The following is a 19,636-nucleotide window of genomic DNA, read 5'->3' as shown; positions in this document are numbered from 1 at the left end:
CCTCTACCTCCCGACTACCTGCAGAGATCCTGGCCAAGTTGACTCAGGCTCTGAGCTCGGATTTTTCTCATCTGTGAACTAGGGATTGATGCCCCGTGGGGTTTGGCAGGAGCCTGGAGTCCGACGGCCCGTTTCCTGCGTGGGGCCTATTGCTGTGGTCAGAAATCCTGGGTCTAGGCAGATAGAAGAGAAGGCTCCACCTGATGAGGGTGGTGTGGACAAGTGGCCTCCCCAGCCCACAGGCTCTGGGGGGTCAGTCTTGGCTCTGTTGTGCCACCTCTCGGCCATGGCCTTCCTCTTGGTATGCCCTCCGTGGTTTCTGGGATCCTGTGGAAATGGATCATTCCATGACTGGGGCTCTGGGTGTTAAGAGGAGGGTGACACGGGGCAGCGGGTTGGACGTGGTCCGCAGGGGCGCTGGGGGCAGGGACTGTCTTCCCCCAGCCAGGCTAGATCTGGGTGCCCTGGAGAGACCAGGGTGGTTTCTTTTCTTTTTTTCTTTTTAATGTTTTATTTCTTTTTGAGAGAGAGAGAGGGCGGGGGGAGTGCATGAGCAGGGGAGAGGCAGAGAGAGAGGGAGACAGAGGATTCCAAGTAGGCTCCATGCTGACAGCAGAGAGCCAGATGTGGGGCTTGAACCGACTAACCTCGAACTTTGCGAGCCGAAGTCGGATGCTTAATCGACCGGGCCCCCCCCCAGGCACCCTGGAGACCAGGGTTTCTGATCCCTGTCAGGGGCTCAGCACCCCTGCTCTCCCACCTCCCGTTCTTGCTGGATTTGAATTCCCAGGGCCCAGCGACTCGGTCGGTCATGCTGGGGCCCCGGAAGATCTGGGTCTCAAGCAGGTAAATCTAGATCTGAATGTGAACCCGTTTGGGCTGGCTGCCTGGGGGGCTACCAGGGTCTGAGTCCCCCGCCCCAGCTGATGGCCGGGATAAGTGGGCACCCCCGGGGGAAGAAAAGGCACCTGCCCTAAGCGAGGTAGCTGCATTCAATTGCCATTACCGTCCAGTGGTCAGGGGCTGCCATGTCTGGTTTATAGTGAGGGGGAAACTGAGGCTACTTTACACAGCCAATGGGGTGGGCCTGGTGTGGGAGCTGGGGAGGGGTCTGCCTGCAAAGCCCGTGCTTCCCCCGGCCCCCGGTTTTCTCCTCCTTGCTGCCGTTAGGACCACGCACGCTAGGATGCTGGTGTCTCGTAGGTTTGCTCTCTGGCTTCTCTGAACCCAGGCCTCAGACTCCCCCTTTGCAAAGTGGGGACAGGCTGTTTGGGGTCCCCGGCAGGCAGGACCAAGCCCAGGACAGCCGAGGGCCGTGGTAGGAGCACAGGGCGCTCTCTCCGCTCGCGGCATGCGAAGCTCTCCTGGGGCCTGGGCTGGGGCTTGGGAGTCGTAACCTCACTACCAACCAAATAAGCCTTCTCTTGAAGACGATGCACGAGGCACTGTGGGGACAGCCAGGGCCCAGCCACCGTTTCTGCCCTCCTGGAGTTGTCACACCAGTAAGAGTGAGGACACAGATTGGAGACTTCAGGACCTGGATCAGGATCCTGTGTCTGATTAGCTGTGTGATCTCGGGCAGGGCCTCCGTCAGTGGCTCCCTCGGGAAGATGGGAATTCCAGCTCCTGCTTCCTCGGGCCATCGTGAGGATGAAGCGATATGGTATTTGCAGAGCCCCTGGCACATAGTAGGTGCTCAGTAAGGTCCTCATGTGCTAGTTGTCTAAGGCTGGCAGTGACCAGCAGGTCTGCAGGGTGAGTGGATGCTACCTCCCCCACGACGCCAGCAGCCGGAACAGCATGGGTGGTTCTGTGGGCAGCTGGCGACAGGGCAGAACGGGGCATCAGCTCCGCCACGGGATGGGCGGGATGTGGGGCTGAGCTCGGCTGGGGAGAGAGGGACGCGTTGGCTTTCACGTCCTACCTCCCCTTCCCTGCCCCCAGCCCTGTAGGCAGAGGCAGCCCTAGCGTGGCCTTTGGCTGTTTTCACCGTCAGGGAGAATCCGAACCCCGGGAGGGGAAGTGACGTGCCCAGCGTTGGCGGGAGCTGGTGACAGAGCCGGGCTGACCCTCAGCCCGAGGCCCACCCGATCCTGATGCTGTGTTTTCAGCGGGCTGGGGTAGGTCCCTGGGGGCTGCGGGGCTCCCTGACCTCCCCGGCCTGCCCCGGGGCCAGCTATAAACAGAATATTCTGTGTCCCACGATTCACAAGACTGGCCTTTCCTCTGCCAAGAGACTTTTCGCTTTCCTTTCTTTTACTTTTCCCTAATAAGGTCTCATGTGGTTGTCTCAGCTCTCTTGAGGCCTGGAGAGGCTGTGGCTTTGTGCTGGCCCAGCACAGCTCCGGCCACAGCTGCCGGGCTGCAAAGGCCCAAATGTGGGAAAGTTCAAGGGGAGGCCAGATAGAGGCATCGGAGCCTCGCAGACCTGGCTGGCCTGCTCTCCAGCTGTGTGATCTTGAGCAAGTCGCTTTGCCTCTCTGAGCGTGTTTCCTTCATTCAATCCAACCAGCATTCGTTCAGGCCTGTGAGATGCCAGGTATGACGCTGGACGTTTCAGGCAGAGCCGTGAACAGACTCTGGGGCTTGAGGCCTCCGGATTGAGTGGGAGACTTGCCTGGGCGCCTGTCTCTGTACCCGGAAGCTTGGGGGATCTCCTCAAGTTGCACGTGAACCACCACGCAGGGCTCCGTTTTTTTGAATGGAAACCACGCCAGGATGGTGAGAGCGGCCCGGCTGGGACTTCAGGTGAATGACTGCCGTGGGATTTCACGCTTCCTAGCCGCGAGGCGGGGAGGCTGCTTCTAGAGACACGGCGTTGATTTTCTATGTCCGCTGCTGACGTGAGCCAGTGTGCCCGGCTGTCAGTCCAGGCTGCTGCGTTCCCGTGTGTGCCCCGACCTTTGCAAGGAGGAAACGCAACCCGGGTGGCGTCCGAGGGCGGTCCACCCCCCCCCCCCGGCCCCTGACACGTGGCGGGCACCCGAGAGGTGTTGGTTCAACTAACAAGTGGGGCGGTAGCATCGGGAGCACATCCTAGTGGGGGGTGTGGTTGATGTGGGGAGGGAGGGACAGCTGGCACAGGAGGGTGTCCTAGGTGGGAGGGAGGAGCCTTTTTCTGAGCCACTCCAGACGGCAGACCGAGCGCAGGTTTTAGACCCTTCCAGGGTGGGGCGAGGGAGGACCCAAACAGGGGAGTGTGATGTGGGACAGTGACTCAGGCTGAGGGTAGGCACAGGTGCTTATGGAATACCCGCTCCGTGCCAGGCACAGGGCTAGGCTCTGTGAGCCCCATCAGGGCGAGACCCGGGGCCGGGGGGGGGGGCTTTTCCTTTTTTGTCCACTCATGTATCCCAAACACCTGGAGCAATACTTGGCTCACGGAGGTGCCTTATAAATACGGGTTGAATGAATGAACGCGTGTATTATTTAGCTGGGTCCCAGCAGTGTCGTTAGACCCAGTTTGCAGATGAATAAACTGAGGTGTAGAGAGGTCAAGTCATACAGCTGCTGTGACTGCTCACGTTGGGTCGGGATTTGGAGTCTGGGCTGCCTGATTCTTTTCTATTTATTTATTTAATTTAAATTATTAATTTTATTTATTTATTTATTTATTTAATTTAAATGTTTATTTTCAGAGAGAGAGAGAGAGAGCGCGCATGAGCAGGGGTGGGGCAAAGAGAGAGAACCCCAAGCAGTCTTCACGCTGTCAGCGCAGAGCCCTCCTTGGGGCTGCATCTCATGAATGTGACATCAGGACCTGAGCTGAAACCGAGAGTCGGGGGCTCAACCGGCCGAGCCACCCATGCGCCCCTGGGCTGCCTGATCGCAGAGCTCGTGCTGAGTCTTTAGAGTAGGGTCCTCAGGAGGGAATTCTTGTGCGTTTCACCCTCTCAAAGACCCCTCTTCTGACAGTGCGGAGGGTGGGAAAATACAGAATGCTCGATGGAGGAACAATAGTGGGTTCGTGCCGTCGGTCCCTGAGGGTAACCCCTGCTTGGACCAGTGGGCGCTCTTTTAAGGACCCAGATTAGGAGGGCAATCGATGCCGCCAGTTCTCGGGGTCCTTCTAGGTGTGGTCTGACATCACGGGCGTCCTCAGCCACGGTGCAGGGTCGGGGGGCATGTAGCTGTGCCCACACCGGTCGGCGCAGGCTGTCCCCGTCCGGGTGTCTCTGTCTGGGCGAATCCCGGCTGTTCACCGGAACATGTCCCTGCCCTCAGCCCCCAGGTGGTTCCAGACCAGAATGTCCAGTGAGACTTAACGCCTTCACATCCAGCTACTCCGGGGACCCGGGGCTGGCACCCGGAGAGAGGGGGCGCAGGGCAGCTAGAACCGTCTCCAAGGGCCCTGGGTCAGAGCACGGTCTGCTAGTCCCCCAGGACCTGCGGATATGCTGCCCTACGGGAGCCCTCTGCCACCCACTCCCCAGGGTCCTTGTGGCCCCATCTGCTCACCAGGGTGTCTAACCAAGCAGCTCGGGAGGGCCCCCCGCTGGCCGGTGACTGGCTGTCCCAGCCCCATTGCCAGATGGTCTGGGTTCGAATCCCACCCCTCCCATCTAGCACGGAACCTGGAGCAGTTTTCTTGCCATTTCGGTGCCTCTGTTTCCTTATCTGTAAACGAGGATGTTACTGGTTTCTCTCTTGGAGGGTTGTTGTGAAGATTAAGTAATTATATGAGTAAAGGGCCTGGAATCAGCCTGGGCGCTTAGCAACCAATTAATAAGTATGAGGTGTTTCGACCCTGATGTGGGCACTCCTCGGTGGCGGGGGGGCAACCCAAGGAGCCGTTGCCTCTTGTCTGTGCCCGGTGCCTGGGCGCAGTCCTGCTTGTCCTGAGTGAATGAGTGCCTGGGCCTGGTCGTCGGGGACAGAGAAGCGATGCCCTTGACTCCCATTGGACGCCCCCTTCCTACCTTCTTCCCTCCCTCTCTCTTGCTCTCCTGGGCCCATTGCTGTGTGTCCCGTGCTTGTGCTCATTGTTTAAGGGGCATCAACTGATGGATAGGGCCCCCCCACCCCCATCTAGGTTCAGGCCCCTCTTCAGGAGCTCCTACAGCCCCCCAGACCTCCCCCACAGAAACACTGTCAGTGTTTATTCGTGGTACCTGTTCCGTTCTCCTCCTGCCAGACCGTGAGCTCCAGTGAGTAGATGGGTCCTAGTGTTGAGCCATGCGCTAGGCTAGACTTGGGAACACATCGGGGGAGTGGGGCATAACCCCTGGCCTCAGAGAGCTCACAGTCTGCTTGTTTATTCCTTAACCTAAGACGGCTGCTCGGGGCCGGAATGGTGCTGAGAGAGGCACGAGGTGTGGCCTGTGCCCCAAGAGGTCACAGTCTGCCCCCTCCCTGCCTCCCGCCTTCTGTGTTCCAGAGGCCGGACCAGGTGGTGGGGACGCACAGAGAAGCACAGCCTGGTGTGGGAGAGCCACAGAGGCGGGTAAACACAGCGAAATGCGATTTCTTTTAGGCTCGTAGCCTGGCATTATCTACCATGGAGACCGGTGGCAACAACTCTGGTCTTTGTGTCCCCGTGAGTAATGACTGGCACGTTGACAGGCCAGTATCTGTTCTAGATCCTCAGAGGACTCGACCAGATGCCCTGGGACTTCCACCTTAGCACTGTTGACACCTGGGCCGGGTCATTCTCTCGTAGGGGCCGTACTGGGCCGTCCTTGGGTGTGTTCAGCAGGGTCCCGGCCTCTACCCACTAGATGTCAGTAGCAGCCCCCCTCCCCCGCCAAGTTGTGACAACCAAAATGTCTCCGGACATTGCCCAAACTCCCTGGGTGGGGGGCGGGGGGCGGGGGGGGGGGGACAAAACCACCCCCAGTTGGGAGCCGTTGCCTTAGATGGATCGGTCCAACTAATTGCCTGATTCAAGGTGGGATGGGAATTTTGAAATCCAATACTGCCTCCCCCACACATTAAAAGAAGAAAAAAAAAAAAAGCAAAAGAGAGAAAAAAGAGCCCACAACATCCTGTATTCCTTGGATGCCTAAGCCATCCGGTTTGGCACAAAGCGCAAACATCCATTGGGAGGTGGGAGGGCTCTCGGTGGCCGGACAGCTGTGTGCCTTGGCCCAGGCCACCCGGACGCGGAGCCCCTGGCAGAGGTGACCCGGCCGTTGCCAGGTTTTTGTGTGCCCTGCTCTGTGTGGTCATGATGTAGGGCAGGCCATCAAATGACCCCGTGGGGTACACGGGACGGGCATCGGTCCTGGGAGAGTCAGAGTGGGCGGCCGTCCACTGATCCTTCTCCCTGCCCTCAGAGCGCGTACCGTGGTTCGTAGGGATGTACGGATTTGTGTGCCGTAAGTACACGTCTCCCTGCGGGACTGCGGCCTTCGCGAGGGCAGGCATCAAGGCTGCCTTGCTCATCGGCAAATCTCTGGAACTTTCCATGGTCCCTGGTATACAGAGTGCGCGGTAAATGTCTGTAGGATGATTCAGGGGTGTGTTTGGATGGCCGGGGGATCCAGAGAGATGAAGCCTGGCTTTTCTGTCTTGATCTGTCTGGTCTCCCGGAGGGAGGGAATAGGCCCCCGAGACCTCGGTTCTCACACAGATGGGATACGCATAGGTGTGTGAACTCCATCACTCGCTTCTTGGTTTGTAGCCGGATCTGGAAGGAGGTGGGGTCCTTGTCCTCTGCCCAACACCCTGGCTGCAGCACAGACCTTGGATGAGCCTGGCCAAAGGCTCGGTCTTGGCAAGGAGTGACCAGGTGTCCGGGCATGCGTCCTCTGGCCAGCAGGGAGCACCTGCTTGGAGTTCCGACTGCGAGCAGGGAACGGAGCCCCGGACTCCATCCTTCCAGTCTGTAGGTCCCTTGAGGATACTCCTGGTGCTGTGTCCAGTGAGAGCCCTGGGCACGCCGGGGGTCACTGTAACTTTGTGGCCTGGAGGGGGGACTTCCGTCCCCGAGTTCAGCAGAGTATGTTTGAGATCGAGCAAGCGAATGGGAGCGTCCCCATACTCGCAGCTCTTCCCAGAGCCGATTCTCCAGCCTGGGTGCTTTACGGAGAGGGGTCCACATCTGCAGCCGGCTCCCCAGCCCTGCCTCTGCCTGACTGCGCGAATTCAGGGAATCGCAAGGTCTCCCTGACGCCACGGGCTGAGCTTCGGTCGTTTCCGTGTTTCGCACCAACTAAGGGAACTTAGCGTTGCTGTCTGGCTTTGGGATCCTTCCCTTTCCTGACTGTGACCCCCTTTCCTGGAACCTTCACTTTGAAAGCGGCATGAGATGGATGGAGGCTTTGGGGAGCTTGTATAGCCGAGGGTCAGCCTCAGGGTCAGGCAAGCTGCTGGCGGTCCCCGGACACGACACTGGGCACCCAGTGGGGGGTGTGGCATGGTCAGGCACCGCAGGAGAGGCCACCCCCCCCCCCCCCACTTAACCGCGGGACCTGGGACACCACCGGTCCACGTTGAAGGAGGCACTTAGTTGTTCATTAATTCATTCAACAAACACGTTTTAAAAAACGTTGTATTCATTTATTTTGAGAGAGAAATAGAGAGCGCGCAGGGGAGGAACAGAGAGAGAGGGTGGGAGAGAGAGGATCCTAAGCAGGCCCCGTGCTGTCCGCGCAGAGCCCGACGCAGGGCTCGATCTCACAGAGATCACGACCTGAGCCGAAATCAGGAGTCGGACGCTCGACCGACTGAGCCACCCGGGCACCCAGCAAACATTTCTTGAGCTCCTATTGCGTTCCTGGCTCTCAGTGAGGCACTCTATGTGCTATTATCTCATTTAATCCTTACAATAACCTACGGGGTAGGGATTCTTGTGGTTCTCCTCCGGAAGAGGAGCCCAGGGACAGAGCAGTAGAATAAACGTTACCGTCACAGAGGGTAAACCCAGCCAGGTTTGGCCACAGAGGTGGCCTCAGAACTCTCCTCAGAACAACACCTGGGGTATGATGGTGGCAAAAAGGGGCACCTGAGGACCCCCGGCCACCACCACGGGGCCAGAGACCGCTTTAGAACAGGTGCAGCCCTGAGCGCAGCAGGCCCCCCATTTTCCAACGGGCCAAGGGCCACCACTCTGGGAGCGGGATGGGGGCAGGGGTGAGCTCTCCGCTCAGGGCGCCCTGTGTGTTTTCAGTGCCAAGGGCAGAAGCAGTGACGGGAGGGAGTTGGGGACTTCTCTGTAGGGCCTGGCTGTGGGCCGCATCAGTTACCTGTTCCTGAGAGCCCCATTACTGGGTTGGTGAGCACCAGTTAGGACCTTGTTAAAGTTGGCCATGAAGGAGGACGGGTGATTGGAAGCAGCTCCCTGTGTGGGTCAGTGTCCTGGGTCCGGGGTTCAGGGCAAAGCCGTTTTGTGGTTGACATCACCCCTCAGTCTCCCTGCCACCAGAGTCCCCCCCCCCCCCCCCCCCCGCTTCCAGCCCAGCCTCTCTGTTCCCCTTCCCCCAGGCCCAGGCAGTGCCTTCTCCGAAATGTGAAGTTGATTGCGAGGGGGTGGGATGGACCCCCTGGCCTGATGCGGGAGAGGCAGCCTGCCCCAGGGGAAAGATCCGGACACACCTCAGTCTAATCCTGGAGCTTCTGGACCTTGGACAAATCTCTCTCCCTCTCTTCAGCCTCAGTTTCCTCGTCTGGAAAATGGGGCCGATCCCACCGACTCGTGGGATGGTCTGCCCCCTTGTGGGGCTGGTAGGAAGACCTGAATTTCTGTCCCGCCCTCGCAGGTGGGGAGAACAGAGAGCCGCTGGGAAATGCGCATCTTGCTTGGGGAAGGTGGCACATTGTCACGGGGGTGGGGTGGAGGGGGGGGTTTGGATCTAAGTGCTGGCTGCTTTGAGAGCTCAGCCAGAGCTATCCTGGGCCATGTCACCGAGGCCTCTGGATCCCTTGGGACTCGTGTAGGGCTTGTGTTTCAGGAGGCTTCAGATGCTGCCGGCCAGCTCGCCCTGCCTTGGTTGGGTGGACTGAGTATTTTTAGCTCTGAGTTTGCAAAGGTTTTTTTTTTCTTCCTGCCCAGACTTCTCTTGTGGCACAAAACAGACAGCCCGCTCCCCGAGAGAGGCAGAGCTTGGGCCTGAAGGGAAGGGGCTGGAGCCAGAGTGGACTCTAGTGGGCTTTGAAAGGGAGGCCTCCCCCACTGTCCACGGCCTGCCGGCCTATGCCGCAGCGCTGGGCTGTGCCCCTGCAGCCACGCCGGAAGCTGCTTGCCCCTTCCTTGGAAAGCTGCACGCGTTCCAGGGTCTCCCACCTGCCTGCGTGGGAAGGGCCGGTGTGCACCTGGCTGCTGGAGTGGCTGAGGGGAGGGGGGGGGGCGGCCCTTGGTGCCCTGGGGTCCTGTCCCCTCTCCTGGTCACATGCCTCTGACTCATCAGAACAAGAACGTGGTCTTTTTGGGAGCGAGTTTTTAAAAATAGTCCAAGTCCTCCCTCCTGCCCTGCCCAGTGGTACCGTGGGAGGAAAGGGGGCTGGGAGAGGAGCCCCGGAGAGGGAGGAGAGCAGAGAGAGAGGGTTGCAAGAAGGGAGAGATGGGCTCCACTGGCTTGGGCACCTCGGAGCAGTGGGGGCAGATACCCCTCCTCCCACCCACCTGGTTCCGCAGAGAAAGGGAGCGGGTCCCGGACAGGGGTTGCAGGCAACGCTTGCACAAGGGGAGCAGGGGAAGCTGGTGGTGGGTGGAGGAGATCAGGGAGGTTTAATTAATTAATTAATTAATTAACTTATTTATTTATTTAGAGAGCAAACGAGTGAGGGAGGCGCAGACAGGGAGCACGCGAGAGAATTCTAAGCAGGTTCCGCACGGACGGCCCAGAGGCCGATGCGGGGCTTGAACTCAACAAACCCGCGAGATCATGACCTGGGCCGAAATCCAGAGTTGGCCATTTAATGGACGGAGCCCCCCGGGCGCCCCTCTTAGTGCCTGTTTGTTTATTTAGAGGGTGAGGGGCAGGGGAGGGGGAATCCCAAGCAGGCCCCTCCCTGCAAGCACGGAGCCCGACGTGGGGTTCAGACCCACAAACTGTGAGATCATGACCTGAGCCGAGATCGAGACTCGGACGCTTAACCGACTGAGCCACCCAGGCGCCCCCCGCGTTTTAATTTTTAAGAAGGGCGGTCGCGCAGCATCTTTATGGTGGCGGGGCGTGACCCAGGAGAGAGGAGCTGAGGTTCTCCTGGCTGTGTCATCTTCTCCCCAGAAGGACCACCTCCCTCCTCACAAACCCTCCCTCCCCCCCTCCCTCCCCCATCCCCCAAGTTCCTCCCCTTCTGGCCTCAGCTCAGGGTCCAGGGTCTTGTTGTCTAAGCGGGGTCGACATGAGGAGGGTGCCGGGGTTCCCCCATCGGGAGGCCCGTGGGTCTGTGAGCACCCGGGGTGGGACAGGCCAGGGGAAGGGCCACTGCCCTCCTCCCGGAAGGGCGGGAAGCAGGAGGCACACGGCCGGTCTGCAGCCCTGCTGGAATCCAGCCGTGTGAAACCATCTCCCTGACCGAACCCCGACTTCCCTGCTTGGGGACGTCAGTCCCCTGCATCCCGAGGGAGGGGGGCGGCATGCCGGGCACCAGAGGGGGGATGCCCGCTGGGTACAGGTCAGGAACCAGGACGCCGCCCTCAACTCCAGCCCCTCGGGCTGGGAGGTCGGGGCTGAGAGACGGGCTGCCGGTGTGGAGGGGGCCGGAGCCGTGGGCCGGCTCCCATCTGTGGTGTTTGGGGAGCCGGGCGCCGAGTCTCCTGGGGGCTGTCTGTCGTGTGGTAACGAGTCGCACCTTCTGGCGAGTTCCTGTGCGTGCCACGCCACGTTGCAACGTTTGCTACCTTGTTCGTGGCTCATCTTAACCCGAGATGCCCCCTCCCCGTAGTGCATATACGCAGCTAAGCAAGTTCTGGCAAGTACTGTAGCCAGGATTGCAATCAGTCTGACCCCAGAACCCCTGCCCCAGGCTCTGATCTGGAATGAAACGTGGGCCTGGAATCCGCTGGGCTTCTGTGGGATCACTGCCTGGTGGGAAATGCGGGCTCGGCACCCCTACTTCCGTGCTCAGGGAGCCTCCTGCCCTGCAGGTGCAGGTACAGACCTCCTGGGGTTTGCTGCCTGAGGACGGGAACTTGGGCCTCTCCTTTGTTCCTTTGTCCCCAGTCCCCAGCTCCCCCCCCTTCCCTGGCAGGCAGTAGGTGACCAGTGAAATGTTTGTTGAGTGGGGGATGGGCGAACACCGGCACTGTCACTGGGAAAGTTGCTGGAGGTGAGCCTGACCCTCCCCGCCCCCGCTTTCACCGGCGGGCTCACCCCATTTCCCATGGAGGGGCCCTTCCCTGGAAGCCCCAGCTCCCCCAGCCTCTCTGGAGGCCTGGGGTATTTCTGCAGCCCGGACAGTCCATCCTTCCCCTACATCAGCTTTGTCAACCTGGGTGGAGTCAGGCACACCTTCCTTTCCTGGTCCCGCCTCGTGCTCCCCGCTGACTTCAGGCAAAGGCTTTGCCGATCTGAGCCTCAGTTTCCCGTCTCTCAAAGACAGGGAAAGAAGCCCACCTCTCAGGTTTGCTGCTGGCATGGAAATGCCCTGCCTCTAGACTGAGCGACTACAGCCATGCCGGCACGAACATTACCCGGCGGGGTGTGTGTGTGTGTGTGTGTGTGTGTGTGTGTGTGTGTGTGGTGCTTCCGGGGAAACTGAGGCTCAGAAGGGTGAAGGGGAGGCAAAAAGTCAACGCTGCCCCTGTCCCGCCTCCAGACTGTGGGCCGTGGGGCCCCATCACACAGCCCGCCCAGGACGTGGCCAAGGGCCTGGACCCTCTAGGGAGGAGGACAGGAGATGAGGGCAGGACGGTTCAGCCCATAGTAGGAGGCTTTTCCCCGGGTCCTTCAGCCTGGAGCCTCTTGCCTGGGCTGGATTCCTGCAGACAGAGGAGGTAATGCGCTAGGGGCTGAGAGAGGAGGGGGGCACCGGGGACCAGCCTGGGGCAGCCCTGTTTATATACATGATCCACTAGCTGCTCCCGGCTGGTTTGGCTCTCATTTCCCAGGCGGCAGCTCCCAGGGATTCCGCCCCCCCAACCCCTGCCCCGAGGGGTGCTGAGTCTGCCCAGGGGCCTCCTCCTGGGGGCTTCTCCCCACCTGTCCTGCCTGGGGATCATTGACCAGGGACATGCCTAGGAAGTCCCCGGGGGAGGAAGGCTGGGGGCTGGGGGTGCCTACTCTGGGCAGGGACAGAGCCTCCATTGTATGAGGCTTCAGCCATTGACCAAGCCTCGCTCCTGCCCGCAGCCTGGAGGGAGCTCCTCTCAGAGCCTTCCTCCCCCATCCCTCGAGGGAAGCCCATTGAGTGGCCTGGCACCTAGTGGGTGAGAGAGCAGGCCTCCTTGTCCCTCTGGCATTTGGAGGCTTGTGAGGGGCAGGGAAGCGCCCCCCCCCCCCCCCCCCCCCAGTGCCCTCACTTGTTACCGGCCTCCTGCTCCTTGCTGGGGATTTTGCTTAGAACCAGCCTGAGGGGTCTGCCTTGGCTCTCCCCGCTCACAGCCCGGGGACTCCCTGCTCAGGATTGCGTGGCCTGGGACACATCCCTCAGCCTCATCGGCCTCATCTGTCAGGGGAATGAAATTAACTCAAATGTCCAGCATGCAGCTTGGTGCACAGCCGTGTCAGCTGTCATTTCGTGATCTCAAGAGTGATGAGGGTCACAAAGGACAGGGTCAGGGACGCCTGGGTGGCTCAGTCTGTTAAACGACTGACCTGGGCTCGGGTCATGGTCTCCCTGCTCGTGAGTTCGCGCCCCGCGTCGGGCTCTGTGCTGACAGCTCCGAGCCTGGAGCCCGCTTCAGAGTCCGTGTCTCCTTCTCTTTGCCCCTCCCCTGCTCCTCCTCTGTCTCTCTCTGCCTCTCAAAAATAAATACACATTAAAAAAGAATTTAAAAATAAAAAAGGACGGGGCCAGGAGGCTGGTGGGCAGTCGGTCTGGGCTTCGTTGAGCAGTCTGCAGAGTGGGATGGCTGTCTGTCCTTGGGACGGCTGTCCGTCCCCAGAGAGCAGCAGGGACTCCAGGCAGGGAATTAGCACGCGTCACGAACCCACCCACCGGCGTGATCAGGTGCCATGGCGTTTACACCTGCGCCTGAGAGTCAAGGGCAGGAGGCACCAGAGGATTAACCTCCTGAGGTCTGGCGGCCAGAGAGAAGCAGCTTTAGCATCTGAGTCCTTCCTTCCCGTAGGTCTCTTTCCGGGGCTCTGAGTTCCGGACGTGTGCCCCTTGCTGTGGCTCCTGCGGCGTCTTCTTGGACGAGGCGCCGTGTCTCTCCAGGGGTGCAGGGAGATGATGTCTCCCTCCAGAGCCCCCAGCAGGTGGCTGCTTGCTCTGAGGGCAGAGCTGTGGGCGCCCTGCTTCCCCGCAGTAGCTGCGGCCCCCCCCCCCCCCCACTGCCCAGCTGGCATCCCCGCCTCCCCCTCCCGGCTCCGGTCTTTCCGGACAGGGCCGAGGATACCCGAGGGGTCTGAGGTTCCCCCCTGGGTCATGCCCTTCTTTCCATCCGGCAGGAAGCCCAACACCCACAGCTGCCCCAGGCCCAGGGACACGCCGGCCGCACGGGGTCCACAGTGAGTAGATCCCAGGCAGGTGAAGGTTCTCAGGCTCTCGGGTTCGCAGCCCCTGGGCTTAGTTCGGTGCAGTTGAGCGGCTGTTGTCTAGCATGTTGTCTAGTGTTCCAGACACTGAGATGACAAGAAGTCACAGTCCACTGAGGGAGACAGTTATAATGGGTGTGTGTGTGTGTGTGTCCCAGAATCACTTGTGCCCTTTGAAAATAGACTAGACTTTCCTTGGCTGCATCCCTGAGCTGTCAGAATCATGGACTTGGGACACATGTATTTTTTTTTTTTTTTTTTTTTTTTTTTTTTGAGTTTCACAACCAGCCTTGGGAACCATGTCATGAAATCAGTGGGTTTTGAAGGTTAAGTAGGAGTTTGCTCGCTGGCTGTGAGAGGGCGTTCTAGCTGGAGGGCGTAAACAGCCTGAGCAAAAGGCCCAGAAGTATAAACCAGGTTGGCAGGGACAGGGGCCTGACGACCCTTATGAGGGCTGAGCATGGGAGCTGCTGAGGCCCGAGAGAGGTCAATGGAGCAGGGTGAGGGGTGGGTCCCTGAGGGCCTCGCTTGGGTCCTGGACTTCATTCTGGAGGCGAAAGGAAGAGCCTGAGGGTATGTGTTGTGGAATTGGTCACTGTGGCAGCTGAGGGTCGGGGCAGGTCAGCCAAGTGTATAACTGACAAAAGGCCAAAAGTCACAGAAACCTCTGGAAGGGTGCAGTTGCGTGGAGAAGCCTTGGTCCTGCCCGGCCCAAGCGCCTGGCCTTGCTGGCCTGTCCCACACGTTTCTCCTGGCTTCCAGGAGACAGACACAGGTGCCTCCGAGACCAGGTTTGAGATGGCTGGGGGGGCTAGAACGTTTTTCTTGTTTCCCTCCAAGCAAAACTGGGTGGCGGGTCCCCGTCGCGGAGCAAGGCCGCCGGAGTTGGATATGCTAGCATCTGCTGCTTCCCCAGCTTCTGGGACTGACTTCCTGCCTCTCTGGACCCCCTGCCACTCTCCCTTCCCCTGTCCTCTGGCCTCTCTCCCCAGAGGCCAGCGTCCCCTGTCCTCAAACGCCTGGCCCAGCCTGTGCAGCCTCCCTGACTTTGCGGAGCCCCTCCAGGGGTCTTCTCCAGGCCTGCTGTAGGAAAGAGGGATCGGGCCGCTCAGGTATTGGGGGTGGGAGGTGGCTCCGACTGGGGTGAGCCTCACGAGCTAATGAGGGGGAGGTGGGTGCAGGCTGGAGGACGGTCTCCTTCCGGGCCTCAGGGCCGGATGGACCTTGAACTCTAGAGGGAAGGAGGAAGTGATAAGCTCTTTGATTAAATTAGACCCGGAAGGTACCTGCTCTGGTGAGCAGGGCGGCTGCCGGTGGAGGGAGGTGCTCATGCTGGCTGCTCTTGGGTGGTCCCCGTCATGGGCTCACCCTGCCGGGTCCCCCTGCCGCCCAAGAGCTGGGGCTTCCTCCTCGGCTCCTCTCTCTGTCGCACAGCCCCCGGCTAGCCATTCTGCACCCTGTAGTGGGAAACGGCACTGTTGAGGGGGCCTGCCCGCCTGTCCAGTCTTGACAGGTGTTTCTAAAGAGATGACCCCCCCCCCCCCCAAGAGGAAGAAGTCTAGGACCCACCTGCCGAGCTCAGCACAGTGAACGCGACAGGGATAGCAGCGACCGGCGTTTCCAGAGAGCTTGCTCTGCGCGTCTCGTCTCACTGATGCAGGACCCGTACGTGGCAGGTCCTCGTGAGGAAGGCGTCAGCTGCGCTGCGGGGAAGCAGCAGAGCCAGGGGACTGGAACTCAGAGCTGACACCGGATCTCACCCTTTTAACCGTGGCCCTTGTGTCTCTGTCCCTGCGGCACAGGAGTGCTGCCGCACAGGGCCCCTTCCCTGCGTGACGCGGTTTCCACATCTGAAAAGCCAGAGCAAGGTCGTGGTCAGTGTCTGTGCTTTCTGGTTCTGGTTCTGACCTGCTAGGATATTTTTTTTGCCTTGATCTTCTTTTTTTTTTTTTTTTTTAGAAACGGGAGTGTTTATTTTTGTTTTTCCTTATTTTAACACTCACCCGAACCGAAAACATCCTAACTACCTGCCTGGGTTTCCTCGTGGGCCTTTTCCTCCGTGCACTTTTCAAGCACAGTCCTCTACTCCTCTGGGCCGCTTGCGGTTCCCCGCCGGCTCTCTTCCACCAGCTGGACTGCCCCTTTTGCCAGAGACTGTCATGGCAAGAAGGTTCTGGAGCCCTTTTCAGAGAGAGACTCGTGTCGGGGTCATCACGACATATTTCTTCTGGCTCAGGCTCCCCCCCCCCCCCCGGCCCCCTTGAGAGCTCCCAGACCACGCATAGCTCGAGGAAGACTTAAAAAAAAAAAAAGAAGAAGAAGAAAAGGAAATAGCCAAGCCACTCGACCTGTTTGCTTAGCGAGTTCATTCCCACAGCCTGGCTCCTTGCTCGTAGGAGCCCGGGAGATAGTCTGGATAGGGGCGGTCTTGCCCACTTTATAAAAGGGCAGCCCAAGCCTCCGAGAGGCTGAGGAAGGACCCGAGCCCAGCCTGCAGGTAGATCCAGTTGCCCCAGACTCCCCTAGTGCGAAGTCCTTCTGTGGGCCTCCCCCAGGGGCCCTGACACTCCGGGGGTATAGAATCCGGACACAGGGTCCCGTTTGCTGTCTCCCTTTTTGGTGGTGACAGCTTCGAGGATGGGCATCTTGGTGCCGACTGGGCCTCCCAGGGTTTTGTGGTTGACCTCGTGTATGCTGCTGGGAGTCCCGTGGGGCAGGCAGTGGGACCCCATTTTACAGATAAGGATACTGAGGCTCAGCTCACCTGCCAGTGGAGGTGAGACTCTGGCCTGGGTCCCCAGCTCCCAAGGTAGAGCTGTGCTCACCACAGCCTGTTATGTGTGTTAATGAGAGCCATCTACCAGTGTCCCCCAGGGACCCTTCCAAGAGCTTTACATGAAGTTACTCTTTTTTTTTTTTAAAGTTTATTTATTTATTTTGAGAGCGAGAGCGAGAGCTCAAGCAGGTAAGCAGGTGAGGGGCAGAGAGAAGGAGAGACAGAATCCCGGGCAGGCTCTATACCGTCAACGCAGAGCCCAACGTGGGACTTGAACTCATGAGCCCTGAGATCATGACCTGAGCCGAGATCAAGAGTCGGACACTTAACCCAGTGAGCCACCCAGGTGCCCTCGAATTTACTCTTAATTGTCTTAATAACCTGGTGAGCTGGCTATTTTTTAGTCCCCATTTTGCAGATGAGTAAATGAGGCCCTGAGATGGGGGCTAAGGGACTCATCCAACGTGTCATGGCTACTGAGTGGCGGGACCCAGTCAGGTAGCCTGAACTTCTTCCTAACTGTTGTTCCATGAGGGTCTCTAGTGGTGGCAATGGCTGCTCCTTCACATACATGCACCCTTCTGAGACAAGGGGCGCATGTGTGCCAATGGCCACAGGCTATGGGTGTGCATGGGGCTGCGGGTCCGGGTCCTTGCCTGTAGCAGGTGCCTCACCCCCAGATTAGCCTGTAGCAGACGCCCCCCCCCCCAGATTAGTTTATAGCAAGTGCCCCCCAGATTATCCTGTAGCAAGTGCCCCCCCAGATTATCCTGTAGCAGGTGCCCCTAGATTAGTTTATAGCAAGTGCCCCCCCAGGTTAGCCTGTAGCAGGTGCCCCCCCCCCCATCAGATTAACCTATAGCAGACACCCCCCCAGATTCCAGGCTCGAAGTCTGGGGTTCAAGAACCACCACTCCTTGTGGTTCAAGGAGGGAGAGGACGGCTAGGGGCCAAGGCCCCCATTGAACCCCGGTGTTGTCACCCGTTCCCTTGCCTCTGTGACCTCAGGCAGATCCCCGCTTCTCTGTGCCTTGGTTTCCTCATCTGTAAACACAATCATGCAGATGAAGCTTCAGGCTCCATAAATGCTGGTGTCTCCCTCCCTTCCTGGGGAAGGCCTGGGGCTCAGGGAGGAGGGCAGGGTGTGAATCAACCCTGAGGGTGAGGGGAAAAGGGAGGACAGGGGGCTTTCTGGCCTGGAGGGAAATGACCCTGGGTTTCTGCGACATGAAAAAAATCATATTTAAGCCGCAGTTTGCACAAGAGCCTGGGTTAGAGCCTCCCTTTGTCCTCCTGTGAAATGGGCGTCAGTCTCCCTGCTCCGGAAGGACGGACCTGCATGAGGAAGGTTCTCTGGCTGTTGTTTGATCTCTTGAGTCGCAAGGGAATTTGCAGACATTTGAGGTCCTTTCCCCAAACCCTTTGCTGAGGATAAAATTTTAGTCCGGACAGTCTTGAGCGCGTGGTTAGAAGGCACAGCTACCCACTTGGTGGAGAGCAGTTTGCATTCAACCGAAATGGAAACTGCCGTTCTCCTCCTCGACCTGGCAGGTGCCCTGTGGGTTCACGTCCATTTCCACAAGCCCCTCCATATGGAGGCCGTGTTGTTCATGATGCCCAAACCCCGGGAACACCTCAGTGTCCAACGATAGAGATCCCATCGATTATGATCTATCCAAAAAAAAAAAAATCCCCAAACTCTGTGGCCATTAAGCAGAGGGAGACTGATGTCTGTACCGTTCTGAAATGGTTGCCAAGCTTCATAAGCTTTTCTATATTTATTTTTACTCACTAAAAAAATTTTTTTAATGTTTATTTTTGAGAAAGAGAGAGAGAGACAGAGACAGAGCACGAGCAGGGGAGGGGCAGAGAGAGAGGGAGACACAGAATCCAAAGCAGGCTCCAGGCTCCGAGCCGTCCGCACAGAGCCCGACGCGGGGCTCGAACCCACGAACCGCGAGATCACGGCCTGAGCTGAAGTCGGATGCTTAACCGACTGAGCCACCCAGGCGCCCCCAAGCTTCTTAAGCTTTAAAAAAAGGCGGGTACAGCACAGTGGGTGCGGCGGGCTCCCTCCCGCATGAAACAAGATGCATATACGGGACAGGTATAAGCTGGCACACACATGGGACATTTAGAGGGACTCCTAAGGACAGCGGCCACTTTGGGGGGGGGCGGGTCACTTTGGGGGGGGGCGGGGGTGGCTGGGGGAAGGGAGACTTACTTTTTGCTGTGCACCCTTTATACTGCTTGGGTTTCGAGAGGCATTAGAGTGTGGTGGCTACTTAATGAGTGTGGACCGGGGCTGGGGTGGGGGGGGTGGTCTATGGCCTGGGTTCAAACCCCGGCTCTGGCGCTTAGTACATGTGTGATGCTGGGCAACTTACTTAACCACTCTGGGCTTCGTTTTTCTCATAGTTTGGGTTAACAGATGTTAATATTTGTAAAGTGCTTAGAATAGCATCTGAGACGTAGCAGGCACCATGGGAATGTTTGCTGTTATCAATTAATTGCTATTTACATGTGTCCTATGTTTATTTAGGAAGGCAGTTAATGAAAATAAAGGCTTTAGGACGGGAGAGGAAGAAAACAGGCACACAGCCAGTTTGTGGCAGGGGCTGATTGGGTTGGAGGGCTCGTGCTTTCCCTCCAGGACTGATTCTGTCCTCTACAGAAAGGTCTAGAAGGACAGCCCTTAGCTCGGAATCGGGGGAGTGCCGGTGGGGAGCGGGGAGAGCTCTTTCTCTCACCGCGGGACTTCTTGCAAGGTTGGCTGCAGGGCCCGGGAAGCCCAGCAGAGCCCCCGCTTTGAGGTTGCGCTCCCGGCTCCAAGCATTTGGGATTCTACCCCTGTCTCTGGCCATCTGCCTCTCTGCAGCCTTTTACTTCCCTTACGCCCATGTGCCAAGGCCAGTGGCCCCTCGCCAGCTGGCCAACCCTGTGGGGCAGGACGGGGAGAGACAAAGAAAGAGTGAACGGCCTTCAGTGGGGCTGCAGGCGGGGCTGGTGCGAGGGGCCGGCCTCCAGGGAGCTGTGGTCAGTGGGCAGCGGGAGGAGGAAGTGTCCAGTCACATCCATGACCGTGCAGGCACGATCCAGCTTCTGGAACACAGGGGCCTGAGTGTGATCCTGGCCTCTAGGGCTGGAGTTTGCCTGCAAGCCAGAAGGGATGAGAGGGGTTGTCTAGCCGGACCCACTGGGCTGCCCCGGGTCTCTGGTCTGGGGTGGCCAGGGTTTTCTGGGAAGATGGGGTTACGGCTCTGCAGCTGCTGGT

General features: G+C 58.9%; 1 protein-coding gene across 1 annotated transcript in view; it reads left to right on the top strand.

Moving 5' to 3' along the window:
- The window catches only part of ARHGEF10L (Rho guanine nucleotide exchange factor 10 like), a 141,674-nt gene that overhangs the window by 14,140 nt on the left and 107,898 nt on the right, over positions 1-19,636 (top strand).

Source organism: Panthera pardus, unplaced genomic scaffold (genome assembly GCF_024362965.1).
Source record: "Panthera pardus isolate Hobbes unplaced genomic scaffold, ASM2436296v1 HiC_scaffold_11, whole genome shotgun sequence".
Taxonomy (NCBI): domain Eukaryota; kingdom Metazoa; phylum Chordata; class Mammalia; order Carnivora; family Felidae; genus Panthera; species Panthera pardus.
The sequence above is the reverse complement of the archived record's forward strand: the minus strand, read 5'-3'. Positions and strand labels throughout refer to the sequence as shown.